This window comes from Canis lupus, chromosome 3 (genome assembly GCF_003254725.2).
Source record: "Canis lupus dingo isolate Sandy chromosome 3, ASM325472v2, whole genome shotgun sequence".
NCBI lineage: Eukaryota > Metazoa > Chordata > Mammalia > Carnivora > Canidae > Canis > Canis lupus.
In genome coordinates, this window is record NC_064245.1 from 77,092,917 (window position 1) to 77,107,924 (window position 15,008).

A 15,008-nucleotide genomic window follows, 5' to 3' on the forward strand; every position below is an offset into this window, starting at 1 on the left:
AAGTTTACAATATATTATTTTTAAAGCAATTTTTGAAAAAAAAGTAATGATGAAGTAGGAGAGCTATGCTGTGAACTAATGAATAAGGTGAACATACAGAGCAGAGTTACACTGGGACAAAAAAAAAGTGAGGCAAAAGCAAGGAGTTTGCAAGATATTTGAGAGGATGATACACATGAAAAAATGTGTATAAAGTTATTTTATAGTTTTAAAAAGAAAAAATAAAATTTTATAATTTTAAAAAGATCATTCTTTGGCAATAATAAGGTTGGCACTTTTCAAGATGAAATAAATTATACAGAATGCATCACAAACACTAAACTATCAATGAGTAGATAAGGAGCATTTAAACAACAAAAGAACAAGAAAGTAAGATTTCCCTAATGGTGTGTTTTGTTTTGTTTTGTTTTCTTTTCTTTTATAATATAATTATTTGAATCCCTTCCACTAAAAATGAAAGAAAGAAGAAAGAAAGAAAGAAAGAAAGAAAGAAAGAAAGAAAGAAAGAAGAAGAAAGAAAGAAAGAAAGAAAGAAAGAAAGAAAGAAAGAAGAAAGAAAGAAAGAAAGAAAGAAAGAAAGAAAGAAAGAAAGAAAGAAAGAAAGAAAGAAAGAAAGAAAGGCAAGCCAGCCTAAGGGAAATGTCAACAAAACTAGTAAACACTATACTGCTATGAATTATAAAACAGAAATAGAATGGGTCAAATTATCATAAGCATGAAGATTTGATGCATAAAAGCAAATGTGCGAAAGAAAATGATAAGGCAAGGAACTTATTTCCTTGAGAATTGAAGAATTAAACACACACAAAAAAGATACTACCTCCAATGAAGGGATCTTCAACACTTGCAGAAAGTTTAATGATCTGGTTTGAGAATAGTTAAAAGTAGTGTAAGCTTATAGTCTCCAATTTACTGCTGAGTGCAAGATCACTGAAATTCAGTTTGGAGATGGTTTTGACCCTATTAACTGGAAATTTACCACCTGATATTTTTCCCCTGATAAATCCTTTCAACAGTATGAAACCTGTGATCTAATTGAATAGGAAATCTAGGGCCAAAAAAACCAAAAAGAATTTCTGGACACAAGTTGAGAGAAGAAAAATAACAGACATACCATAAAGAATTAAGTCCAAAGATTTTAACACCTGTAATAAGAACAGAAGTGGGAACCCTAGAGCTGTGTGGCTTGAAAAGCATCCTGGCTCAAAATTCCTACCACTGTAATAAAGGAAACACCTCCTAAGCATGTAGGAAAATATACCTCATCTAGATATAACATAAATAAAGAAAAGGATTGAAGTCAAACCTCATATAACTATAAAAAGAAAAATGATAATAAGTAGAATAACTGCTTTACATACAACAAAATTACAAGAAAAAATATATACCTGATGTACTTTTGTAATGTAGCTAAGGTTCAGTGGGGTGAGGTCCAGAGCCTAAGATCAAGAAAGAATTCTTGAGATGTCGTTGGTGCAAAATGGCAGTTTTATTAAAACATGGGGACTGGACCCCTGAGCAGAAAGAACTGTTACTCTGGGGTTGTAGGGGTGACTGATTGTACATTTGGGAGTGGGGGAGACAAGGAAAAGGAAGGTTTCAAAGGATTTTCACATGCTAGTAGAAGACTAACAAAATACTTCAAGAAACTACTTTCAAGTTAAGGTTGTTTTTCCCTCTAGCAAGGCATTAACATTAGGACAGTTGGGAACCTCCCGGAGGGACATCACACAGATCCCACCAGGAGTGTGTGTGTGTGTGGGGGGTTTGCAGGGTGTCAGCTTGTGCTTTGTCCTCAGTTCACCTTCCGTTCTCTCATCATACCCCAAAAAAGTAAGAACTGTAAAGTTGTATTTTAAAGAATTTTTAAAAATAAAATAATTACTTAATATTATTAAAATTATTAATAGAAAACATGAGATTATTGGACCAAAGGAACATATGAAAAGGAATCAGACAGAGGTTAAAATGTAGAGGTGAGGGAGAAAAATCAGCTTAAAAATGTAGATTGAATTATGAGGAATACAGAGCAAGAACTACAGAGAATGTCATATAAAAGAGGATTAAGGGTGGAGAAATCACATGCTTTTTTTTTAAATCAAAGTGATTTTAGAGATACTAGTAAGTATAAAAAAATAAGCAAAGAGAGGCCAACATGCCCATGATAAGAAGCTACAAATAAAGAAGCCAAAGGCAGAGAACAAATGTGCAAAGACATCCTCCTGTATTTTTAAGAGAACTTGGCCTTTTAGAATAACTACCTTGTTACTCAAATCTAACATATGTGAGCAATTGACATTATATTTTATCTTCAAATCTTATTAAATGTGTGCAGGGCCTTCCAGCATCAAAGAGACATTTAGGTTCACTGTATTTGTAAATTTCATTTATTTATATTCATAAGAATCATTTAAGTACTCAGGAGATTACATCTGAATATTGAATTTTAAAGAATAAACCAAATATGTTAAATATGTAAATTTTTCTTAAAAGTTTCTGAACTTGTAGAGAAGAACAAATTACTCAAAGTTTGTTAAGATTTACTGGATTCATGCATAGTCTACTAAGATTTGCAAACTGCATTTGAAAACCTGAGGTGAAGGTCAAATTTTGAGACTGAAGCTTTCATAAACTGAATGCTAATTGCTTAAATTTCTGAATAGACTTTTCTACCTTCAAAAGCCACCCTTGAGGACAACAAAAAGCTTGTATCAATATGGAGGTTTAATTCTTGGGATGTAATTACACCCAAGAAACTATAGCTGTGGCTTGTCTGGGAGGCTTTGGAGGAAGATGGTCACTGATTTTTGTCATTAAAAATAAGTAAAATAGCACTGTGCATTGTAGAAAGTGTTTTTTTTTTTCCTTTTTGCTATAATTTCCTATAATAGGTTGTCTTGTGAAAAATGCCTACTGTTTAGCAGAGTGTCTACAGCTGTAATTTTCAGTTTACACGGTAGAGATAGTACAGGACTGAGGGAGGAAGCAAGGTTCAGAACATTTAGACCAGGGGCAGTGAGCCTGAATCCTTGCACTTCCATGGATCATTCTAAAGGAATTAGCATCAATTTGAATGTTGTCTACATTGCCCTCTTCTCTGGGAGCTATTTTTCCACTTTCCTTTTTTTTACTTTATTTTTATTTTTTTAACTACTTACAGGAAAGAGACAATTGTTTTTTTCAAGACATGTTCTGATTGGAGGAGCGAGTAAAGAAGTCCACAGCACCCTGCCTGTGAGGGAAGACTGATAACACACTTTTCAAAGAGTATGTTTTATTTATTTATTTATTATACATCTAATAGACACTAGTATTTCTATATGCAAATATGTATGTTTCCCTTAATCCAGGGAGTATACAGTGTTGATTAGAAAAAAGTGATTTCAAATCTAAAGATCAAACAATGGGGAACAATTTGGAATGATAGATCTAGAAAAAAAATTCAAAGATTGTTGAGGCTCACTCTCTCATTTCAATGCCTTGTTTAGCATAAAATATGCTAGATAAATTTTCCAATTTTATACCTAATATCCTGGTAGTCCAGGAAAGACATGCTTAGCTTCTATTCCACTGTTTATTTTTATTTAACTGCTATACAGCCAATTTAAAGCCATTTCCCTGAATACACCCAAATTAGATGACAAATATTATATATAGTATCCTATTGGCTTTAGTCTTAGGAACCCTGCTTGGAGTATGTCTGTAGAAACTATGCACTGTAACTATGTCCATTTCTTCCTCTTCTTTAACTAGACATGCTTTTCCACTAAATTTACAAGTAATTTGTGAGACTTTCTGGCCTATTCTCTTGTTTCACACAGCCTTATCCTCATTTATTTTGATATATAGGATTTAAAATTGGACTTGACTGATATGTGTACATGGGAGATGGGAATATTGAGCATAACATAGATAACACTGAGCATACCCTGTGCAAGAAAATGTGATCCTTGTGCTGTCTTCTTTACCTCCAGGGAAAAAAATTTTCTCTTTTCCCAAATCTCTTCCTCCTGACAGAAAGAAGCAGACAATTATGCAACCTGATCCAGGGCCACTTTCATTCAATTGATTTCCCCTTCTAACAATTTCTACATTTGGCTCATAAGACTTTAATTCACTGAGACTAAAATACAATGGGAACTCAAACCCAATTGGCTATAGGATTTTCAAAATGTAGACAAGGGCTGAGAGCTTTGTCCTTTGCATAAAAGGACCACTGTTTCTACTCTCCATCCTATAAAGCAATTCCTACAGGACCTTGTTCTAAGTAACTTTCCTTCATTTGTGGTCTCATATTGATATATGGATGTCCACCAAGAAAAGCTCTTCTAAAATTTAGTGGGTGAAAGATCACAGGATCTTGGAATGAGAAGATTGCATATGTAAGGTCAGGGGTTGTTTCTAGGAGTATTTTATTATTTTATTTTATTTTATTTTATTTTATTTTATTTTATTTTTTTATTTTATTTTATTTTATTCATGAGAGACACACAGAGAGAAGCAGAGACAAAGGAAGAGGGAGAAGCAGGCTTCCTGAGGGGAGCCCAATGAGGAATTCGATCCCAGGATCCCGGGGTCACGACCAGGAGCATCCAGGGTTGGGATGCTCAACCACTGAGCCACCCAGGTGCCCGTTTCTTGGAGTTTTTGTCAATCCTGTATTGTTCAAGTATACTGCTTTACTCAGTTTGTAAGCAATTCTCATGTAGTAGATATATAATCTTCAATTTAGATAGGTCAGTAATTCAGAGGATTTAAGGACTAGAAATTCCTTGGAAGGACTCTAGAGTCCTCTCCATTAGCCTGAAGCTAAGGGAATCCCACTGAGCATTCTCAAATTACCATTTCTATATTTTGCAAGTGTGAAATATGGTTGGAAAAATAAAAATAAGGCAAAGGCAAAGAGATACTCTTAAGTAGACCAGAAGAGTGGGTTATCTTTTTATATTTGGTGAGTCTGCATTTTCTTAGGACAAAATTTCACATCTTGCATTAATAAATTGGCATTTTAGTGTTTGGGCTTTATCTCACCTAACTGCTCCTTGGGAATATGCATTTTGTTTTTGAAGATCTCTGATTAGTACACCCTTCTAATTTCTCATCTTTCATCTATTCTCCTTTTCTTTATTTCACAAAGAAGTGAAAGGTTTATAAGCTCAATTTTACAAGGACTCTCTATATATAAATTCTAGGTTACTGAAATAAATCAAAGAAAATAATTTCATCCAGTGAGTTCATAGAGATATGATCAATATAGCAATAATCACTTTTTCTTTTAGTCCTCAAGTGTATTACCACGTAGATATATTCTTTAACCTCATGTTTACATTATTGTTAAATTTTAATCTTTCTTTATAAATAATGTTAAAAAATAGATTCTTAGTGTAAAAACATTTTGGCCTGTATTTTCAATTCATGTTACATTGTATTACACCTTTTGTTAAGTCTCTATAAATTGACTATTTAATGGAAAAATACTTTAAATGACCTGTACAATGGCTATATTATATTCCATTGTATACATTTAATAGTAAACATTCTTTTAAGTTGAGAGTTTCATTGTTTACAACATTTTATTACTGCAAATATTGCTGATGTGCACAAACCGTATCAATCGATCAATTGATAATCATAGATTGAAAGATAAAAGTGGAGTTCCTTTGGTTCAAACGGTGCTGGAAGTGGGGTAAGACTCCACAGACTGTCTTCAGCTTCACTCCTAAAGATATTCCTTTGAACAACTAGGGTTAGAGATGCAAAGCTAATAAGTCTCTTAAAATTCTGATGAGCTCATCTTGATAAAATGATTATTTTAAAATATACAGCAAATAAATGCAACTTTTCTTTTAATTCAATTTTGTGATTTATTATTGGAATACTATTCCTTTTACTTTTTAAGATTTTATTTATTTATTCATGAGAGACATACAGAGAGAGAGAGAGAGAGGCAGAGACACAGGCAGAGGGAAAAGTAGGCTCCATGCAGGAAGCCCAATGTGGGACTCGATTCTAGGACTCTGGAATTATTCCCTGAGCCAAAGGCAGACGCTCAACCACTGAGCTACCCAGGCATCCCAGAATACTATTCCTTAAGAGAAAAACAATTAAACTTCAAATACATTTTTCAGGTAAAAACCAAGATCTTCATTTTTTTAAAAGATGTTATTTATTCATGAGAGAAACAGAGAAAGAGACAGAGTCATAGGTAGAGGGAGAAGCAGGCTCCCTGAAGCAGGACTCAATCTCAGGACCCTAGGATCACAATCGGAGCTGAAGGCAGTCAACTACTGAGCCACCCAGGCACCTCAAAACCAAGATCTTTGAATTAGTTAAAAAATATGTGTATCACTGTGGATGCACAAAAACTTGTTTATGCTGGGACATTTTTGAACAACTATTCATTGAACCTATAGACTAATTTCTGTAGTATTGACTCTACACAGGACACATAATGAAAGAGATGCTTTGTGTGGCTGAAGAAAGGAAAGGATACCTCTAACTGTAACAACATTTCTAAAAAGGTGTTGAAAAGTTGTAATTACCTGTCAAGAGTTAGTCATTTTTTAAAATAGTTTCTTCAAAATCAGTCATGTTTTAGCTACCTAGAAAATAGCCAATATCACTATCATTTCCTTAGGGACTTTTCTAAGACTAAAAATTAAAATCCAATATAGCTTTTAAACAAATGTCCAACAACAAAGTAACACAAATATTTTCAACATAGTACTTCAGCTGAGAGATGGATGACGGGTAGGTGTATATCTGAACATTTTTTTTTTAATATCATGAAATTACAAAACAAATACACTCTTTAGATAATGGATGAGATGGAAGGCAAAAGAAAATCAGGATCAGTGTAATGGGTTATGGAAATTACAATCATGTACTTGAAGCACTGCTTAATATTCCCTGAGAGCACCACGGACTTTATATATATATATATATATATATATATATATATATATATATAATATGGACACAAAGTGAAAAGTCAATAGTTTTAATAGACTTCAAATAAAATTGAATATATTAAAATACCTTGCCTTCAGGTGTTTGATGTCTATAGAAAAAAACCTTCATATAAAATGGGTAAAGAATGTAGATGAAACAAAAATATGGATGTCATTGAGCAGTACTAATACTGTTCATATAGAGTTTTGTTTCAGACTATAAAATATGACATTAGTCACTGTGGAGACATTAGTCATTGTAGGTTAATCTCCAATTATTTTCACTTACTGGTTTTATGCTTTTCTGTATTTCCTTCCCATTGAGTGCAAATAGGGCCTGCCTCTTGCTTCTAACTAACAGACTATGGCAAAGGCAGTGCTATATTGCTATCATGATTAAGTTGCATTACATGGCCAAGAGCTAGAGATTCACCTTGCAGGCTTAATGAAGTAAGTTAAGTGGCTATTTTGGAGGTGTCCATATGTCAACAAACTGTAGGCAGCCTTTAAGGATTTTAGGTGGCATCTTTGATCTGACTATAGCCTCCACCTACAGCCAGAAATAATGCTGAGTCCACAGCCATCAGGAAATCAATTCTCCCAAAAATTTGAATAAGCTCAGAAGCAGATTATTCCTCAGTTATCCAGTCATGTCTTCAAATGAGATCACATCCTGACCAATACTTTGAGTGCAGACTTGTGAAATTGAGCAGATGGCCCAGCTTACCCATTCCCTGACTTCTGCTCCCTCAGAAACTGTAAAGTAATGGATAAATTGTCTTTAAAGGAAAAAAATCATGGCTTAAAATTATTGAAGTTTATATAGTAATATGCAATGATCTGAATGTTGATACCCTCCTCCTCCCTGCAAAATTCATATGCTGAAATCCTAACCCCCAATGGGAGAATATTGGGAGTTGGGGCCTTTTAGAGGTGAATAGGTAATGAGGTTGGAAACTTAGAAAGGAACCTTGCCCCTTCTAAGGCGGAGAAACAGCTGTCAAGGCAGTGAACTCTCACCACACACCAAATCTGTTGGCACCTAGATCTTGAACTTCTCAATGTTCAGAGCTGTGAAAAATAAATTTCTGTTCTTATAAGCTACTCAGTTTATAGTTTGTTTGTTGTTGTTATAGCAGACTAAACAGACTAAGACTATCACTCATTTATGGTGATAAAAGAATATAAAACTTTTAAGTACAAAAAGATTAAAAATCAGCTTATTTAGAATTATTTAGAATTATTTAGAATGAAGAGGAAACAGAGTAACCCTATTTTAAAATCAGTCTGGTGGTGGGAGGGGTGTAGATAAAGAAAGCCAGAAGCAAATTTAAAAGGAAATCTTGTTTCTTCTAAGGTCATATAGCAGTTGTAACATGCCAGATGAACCGCATTCCCCCCTTTTTAAGCTTTATTTATTTATTTGACACACAGAGAGAGCATAAGCATAGGGAAAAGTAGAGGGAGAGAGAGAAGCAGGCTCCCCATTGAGCAGGGAGTCCAACACGGGGCTCTCTCCCAGGACCCCAGGATTATGACCTGAGCCGAAGTTAGACCCTTAACCAACTGAGACACCCAGGCGCCCCTGAGCCCCCTTTTTGAGTTATAGTTTCTTTCTTACCAATGATGCCCCAGAACTACTCTGCTTTTTTATTCATTACTATAGTTACCCAATTGCTACGCTGCCCACACCTCACGACATCACCCTGTCTTTGGTTATTACTCTCTTTACATCCACCTTTGAAACAGAATTCAGTCTGTTTCCCTTAAATTCTCCCTGTTATCCATCAGCACAAACCCGGACCTTGCAAAAGACATTTCCCTGCAACTCTTGTGAAGCAGCATCCCTCAGTTTCTGTGAAGCACCTTTCTTCATTGCATCATATCAAAAAGTCTGATGCTGTCACACTAGAGCCCTAAGCCTGTGTTCTTGGCTGATTAGACTTTAATAACACAAACATGACATCTCTTAAGAGCTAAGTAATTTTTGTTGTTGTTATAAGACTAAAGAGCTAACCAGAGCAAGTTTGAAATGAAAACACATTTGTAGAAAATCAGGTGGAACAGTATATAAGATAGAATAACGTTTTAAAAATAATAGTAAATAATAATCATAGAACATAGTAATAAATTTATATTTATATTTTAAATATAATTTTAGTTATTATAATTATTTTGTTTCGGTTAGGATTAGATGGCTGCCAAAGTATCTTTTAATTTTAAATAAATTGTTTATTGTTTGTTATAATATCTAATTACATGCTAAACTTTATCTCCTTTTGTGTATTCTGAATTAGTATGCATTCAATGAAAAATTTAATGTTTTTTTCAGACTGTATGTTCATAATGGTTAGATAATACAATAACAAAGTCTGATAAAATGATAAAATATTATAGTGTTAGACTAAAATACTTTGAGAGCTTTTACAAGCATAAATCTCTAATTTCCCTGCTATTTTTTTTCTCTTTAACAATAGCACCGAATAACTAATAATGGAGTGAAATTTAAATGTCATATTTATCCTACATTGGTTTTGACAACGTGACACATTTACAAAACTGACTCAGGGTAGCTATACACTGTAATGCTACTTTTGGGTAGAATATTTAAAGTAAATAAAGATTGTTCATGAAACTCACATTGAAAAATGATATCTGGTTTCTGAAAGTAGGAATGCTACAAATTTAAGCACTCATTATTAGCTTCTTAACTCTTGCCCTTCTTCCTTGCTTTCTATGCCCCAAATACCAAGCACTTAGTTGGTAATTAGTACGTTTACAAGAAAATTGCTTCTTTGCTTCAGGTCAGTGATCAGCAATAATTAAAGTAGCTAACACACTGCAAAACACACACACACACACACACACACACACACAAAACCAGAAAATAGGAGATGTTAACTCATTCCACTTTTTAAGTTAATTAAAATAGGCAAAAACACATGCAAAAGGTAATATATCCTCCAATCAATATACACAATTCCATTTTTGTGTTACTGAATACCTTTATCTTAACTTAACCTTACTTATTATTTTTAATGTTTTACTATAAGATCTAACTAAACAAATCTTAGAAGAATGAATTTTGCTTTGGCCCACTTTAACAAGGAGTGTATCAAAGAACTAATAATGAAAAATGCAAGCATTCACCAAGTAATCTAGAGAGGGTTAGCACTCCAAGTAGAGTCAAGAAAAATATTACAAGTATATAGATTGTAAAGTAAAAGATACCTTGGTGATTATCAAATTGCTCTATTAAGAGAAAATTATTCTAGAGAAAGAATTGAAAAAATACCTATATTAAAGATATTTTTTAATTTTTCTGTCCATTTATTTATTCTTTCAAAAATTATTTATTGTTCGTCAGGACTGTGTCACTCCTTGAAATATAATAGTAAGTAAAACAAAATTAGCTCCTACTCTGTGAGAGAAAAATATTGATTAAGAATATCACAAATACATAGTTATAAACTTGTAAACATGCCATGGAGGAAAGAACATGGAACCCTGTTTTATCATATGGATTTTATAACATGGACTAAATAAACCATTAGATTATAAAATCTAATGCCATGCCTATAAAGGCATGGGTTAAAACTTTGAGACACAGAATGTTAACCAAAATTATGTAGTATTTTAATAAGTTGTGATTAAGTAATTTACATACTTGAAAATCTTTCTTTAAAAATACATACCATATTTTAAAATTAAAAAACATTATAAGGTATGATCACTTTTAAAAGAATAAAAATGGAAAAAGATAATAGTAGAATAGTCTTCAAGTCTCTTGTTTTTGTTAGATTTCTAGTGTATGTAGAGGATAGAAACTCTGCATACCCATATGTCAACTCTAATACATGTTTTATTACATGTTTTTCTTTCACTTAGTAATGATCTGAGTAGGAATTGTTAGAATAAGAAGTATTAAGCACTAATTGATATCTGTGTCAAACTCGCAATTTGATACCTCTGTGTATACTTATGTAAAAGGTGAGCATTTTGAACAGAAAATCTAATATCTAAGGCTTAATAATAACCTGTGGTTTTGTGTTTATATATTTGGTTGCAAAAATCTGTGTTGCAGTAAACCAGCTCTTTAGAAAAAAAAAAATTTATAAACCCCTAATATAGCATTTGTCAATTTCTGTGTTAGCAATACTCCCAGAATGGCCAATTTTAATCTACCAAATATTGTCATGGATCTTGAAATTGGGAGAGATGTGAAGAATTGGCACTCACAAACCAGTTTAAGCTGGGTCCAGCACAACACTGGTTTCACCTTTTATGATACATCTTAACCTAACAAATCTATTTATGTGCCCAATTTATTACTAAATGTATTGAAAAAAGTATAATACTTGGAAAACTGTTTTTAAATAATGTGGAAAGGCAATATTCAGTATAAGACTACAATATTGTTCTTTTTTTCTTTTAATTCCTCATCGCACAATAGGCAAACAGTTTTCATAAAACTTGAGTTTGTGATTATTCTTCCCTGCAAAAATAATAACACTGAAAGACAGTGCTCACATTAAAAGGTTACAGAGTTTTGGCAAACCACATCAGTCTCTTGGCTTTCCTCCCATGGAGGATAATGTTGAGTTAAGTGTTAATTCTTCTTGGCATCAATTCTGTTGACTCTAGCTTTGAAAATACTGTCTGGTGGTGTAAAGTTAAAATGACACTACTCCATGTATCTCTTTGCATGGAAAGAATGGAAATTGTTGCATGGAAATTGTTTCTAGTGATAATATAAAAAATAATCAAGAGGACAAAAATGAATACAAAGAAATAATACCAATACCATAACATTTTTTTTTACATGGCACCATAATTCAGAGATTAAGAGTATCAGATGTGAGGCCGCAGGGAAATAGTCTCCTGAAGACAGCATGGTCTCATCAGTATTTAGCAGGGTACACTGGGAAAGGGTTCAAAGAATTAGGAATCATTGTCAACATCCCTCTGAGGCAAGTAACAAGTCAGAAAGAAAGGATAATTTAGCATCCCTCTTTATAAACCCAAGGGAATGGTATCAAGCAGAATCTATATGCAAAGGAAAGTAAGAATATATCAATGGGAAGTGAAAATACTGTTTTCAGAGGTGGAAAAGATGAGTTATGAAAAATTCTTATTAAGTGATGCTGTATTTTTTTTTACATTTTATTTATTTGAGAGAGAGAGAGAGGAGCAGAGCGAGGGGGAGCAGAGGGAGAGGGAGAAGGAGACTCCCCGTGAGCAGGAAACCAGATGTGTGGCTTGATCCCAGGACCCTGGGATCATGACCTGAGCTGAAAGCAGGTGCTTAAGCAACTGAGCCACCCAGGCACCCCATGTGATGCTATATTTAAGCAACGTAAAAAAAAAAATCATAGTTCACAGAACATTTGCTTTAATCAGAGGTTAAGGAGGCCAGTGCATCAGCAGGTGGTGGGAGGGAGTGTTTTCTCAAAGATAGAAAAAAAAAAAAAAAAAAAAAAAAAGCACAGGTTATATTTAGAAAATATATACATAAGGAGTTTTGGAGGTTGTTGAAGAATAAATAAATAAAATGAAAGGAAGACAGTTCTTGTAATGCTCTGACATGTCTCTCTCATCTCCCTAACCTCTCCTCTTTCTTCAACTAATTCTTATTTTTGAGCCATAAACACTGCTGATGCTTTTGGTCCTGAATTTGGGTAGTTCTCTGACTAGCTTGGAAAAATCTTAATCTTCTCTATCTCCTTTTCCTCCCTACTACTTAAATTAAGAATCTTGGAACTTTTTATAACCTTAATTCCTAACCACTCATCAGTTTGGCTGCTTAATGTGTGACTTAGAATTGCTGCTTGTGTAGAGTTCACTCAGAAAAACATGATTCAGTAGAAAGACAGCAGAGCTTTTCCCCTGAGGGCAATCATATCTGATTAGAATGGAAAGGAGATACAGGTGGATTTGAAGGAGACCAGAGCCAAACAGATGAAAATTCATTTGCAGGAATATCCTCATTTAATCAGAGACCTATTGGCACGTTAAGTATACTTTTCCATACTTAAAATCTTTGATTTTGGAAATCAAAATACATATTTTACAACAACATAATTGAGGCAGTTTTAATTCTCCCTTCCTTTCATACCACCATTAATATCAGGATCCCCATTAACTTTAGATCTTTAGGGCATATTACAGAGCATATGGCCAGGATAACTAAAAGGCAGCTTAGGCAAAAGAAATTATATCTGTCAAGGACTGAGAAGTGTTTTAGATGTTACCTTCTTTGCAAGCCAACAAGATAGTATTCAGATTTTTCTTTTTCTTGTTTTTCCTCTCTTTAAAGATTGTATTTATTCATGGGAGACATAGAAATAGAGACAAAGTCAGAGACTTAGGGAAAGGAAGAAGCAGGCTCCCTGTAGGGAGCCAGACTCTGGATCACGCCCTGAGCTGAAGGCAGAAGCTCAACCACTGAGCTACCCAGGTGTCCTGATAGTATCCAGATTTTCATAGACGCTGGTAGAAGAAATGAGTGTCCTGGATCAGAGAAAAAGACAATTTTTAGTCACAGCAATGGCAATAGCCACTGTCTCATCATTTCTCATTGTTCTTCTGACCACTGATTTCTATGCATCTATGCAAAGATGGCCAGAGGATACATGCACATATTGTGAGTTCTGTTTCAGAAGTAAGGCCTGGAGATTAGGGAACCCAGATCTTTCATAAAATGGTAGGAAGCATGCCTGCCCTTTGTTCTGGAGGGATATATTATCTCTGCACCAAGTCTGGTTCACTATACAAACCTCCTTGAAAAAATAGTCTGGAACAAATTTAAATCAGTGCTTCTGCTCCAAGATGTACAGAAACATGAAAAGCCCATGGAGAGTTGTCTTCCATCACAAAGATTAGGAAATATATAGAAGGAAAAAATAATACTTACAGTCTATGTTGGCAATACAAAAGGAAAGTTTCTTTGTTGTTAAATTTGCCTTCATAACTTTGGAGGAGTTTGCCTAATGACATTTGATAAATTACTCATATTTAAGATGACAATGCCAGAAAATTTATAACGAAATGGCTTGTTCTCTAAGGCCTTCACAATTTATTGAGACAATCTACTATACATATACACGCACATGCACACACATGCAAACACCAAATGAAAAATAGAGAATGAGAAAGTAGCACTGTGGTAAGAATTACAATGTCAACTAAAAATGATAGTTAACAGGTATATCTGGTATAAATTTCCTAATAAAAAGTTTGTATGAAGACTAGAAGCTGGAAATAAGTTAGTAAGTAGAAGTAAGGCGTTGGTAAGCTGAGGAGAAGGTTCATTATTGTAGATTTTGTATTTGAAGATATCTGAATTTCAATGATCACCTCTCGGGAGAATGCCAGGTTGTTACTGCTTTGGAGCAATAGGCCCACAGATTGGAAGTGAAGATCTCTTTCAAGATAATGGCCTATATCTGGAGACAGTAAGAAAAATAGAGGGAAACCATGGAAAGCAACTTATTTATGGTGTATTGAGAACTTTATATAAGCCCAAAGTTTTGATTCATTCGGGATGTCAACAAATATTTTTGAAATATATCATTGTATTTTATTTACTTGAAGGAGTGAAGATTAGGGATTTTAGGCTCCGCTGAGGCAAGATCAACAAAAGACGAGCATGTCAAGGTGATGTCTGTACTGATCAGAAAAATTGAATAAGAGGTGAATATCAAAGGATTGAGAAATTTTATTAAATCAATACAGGAACTTCACTTCCTAATTTCAACCTCAGATTTTCAGGGGTTTTGTTTTTGTTTTTAAATCAAAACTCTGTTTTCTTAGAAATGAAAGACAATGATATATAAATAACAATAAACCAAAATTATTCTAAGGCTTTCTGTCCATAATGTCTAAATAACTCCGTAGACAGTTGTCTGAATTTATCTAAATGTCAAGCTAGAGTCAATCCCATTAACTTGATTTTCCAGGCTGTTCATAAGATTATCAAATAATATAATAAGCCCTCGCTTAAAGCTAGTTTTGCTGTTATATATTAATGCAACTTACCACACTCAATTTACATTGGGA

At 33.8% G+C, this 15,008-nt stretch overlaps 1 long non-coding RNA gene across 1 annotated transcript in view; it reads left to right on the top strand.

The window, feature by feature from the left end:
• Nucleotides 1-3,163: 3,163 nt before the first annotated feature.
• LOC118354173 (uncharacterized) overlaps nt 3,164-15,008 on the top strand; it is a 30,247-nt gene continuing 18,402 nt past the window's right edge. The window contains exon 1 of the long non-coding RNA XR_004814184.2: nt 3,164-3,267. This is a non-coding gene — a long non-coding RNA (uncharacterized LOC118354173). The remainder of the gene's footprint in view (nt 3,268-15,008) is intronic.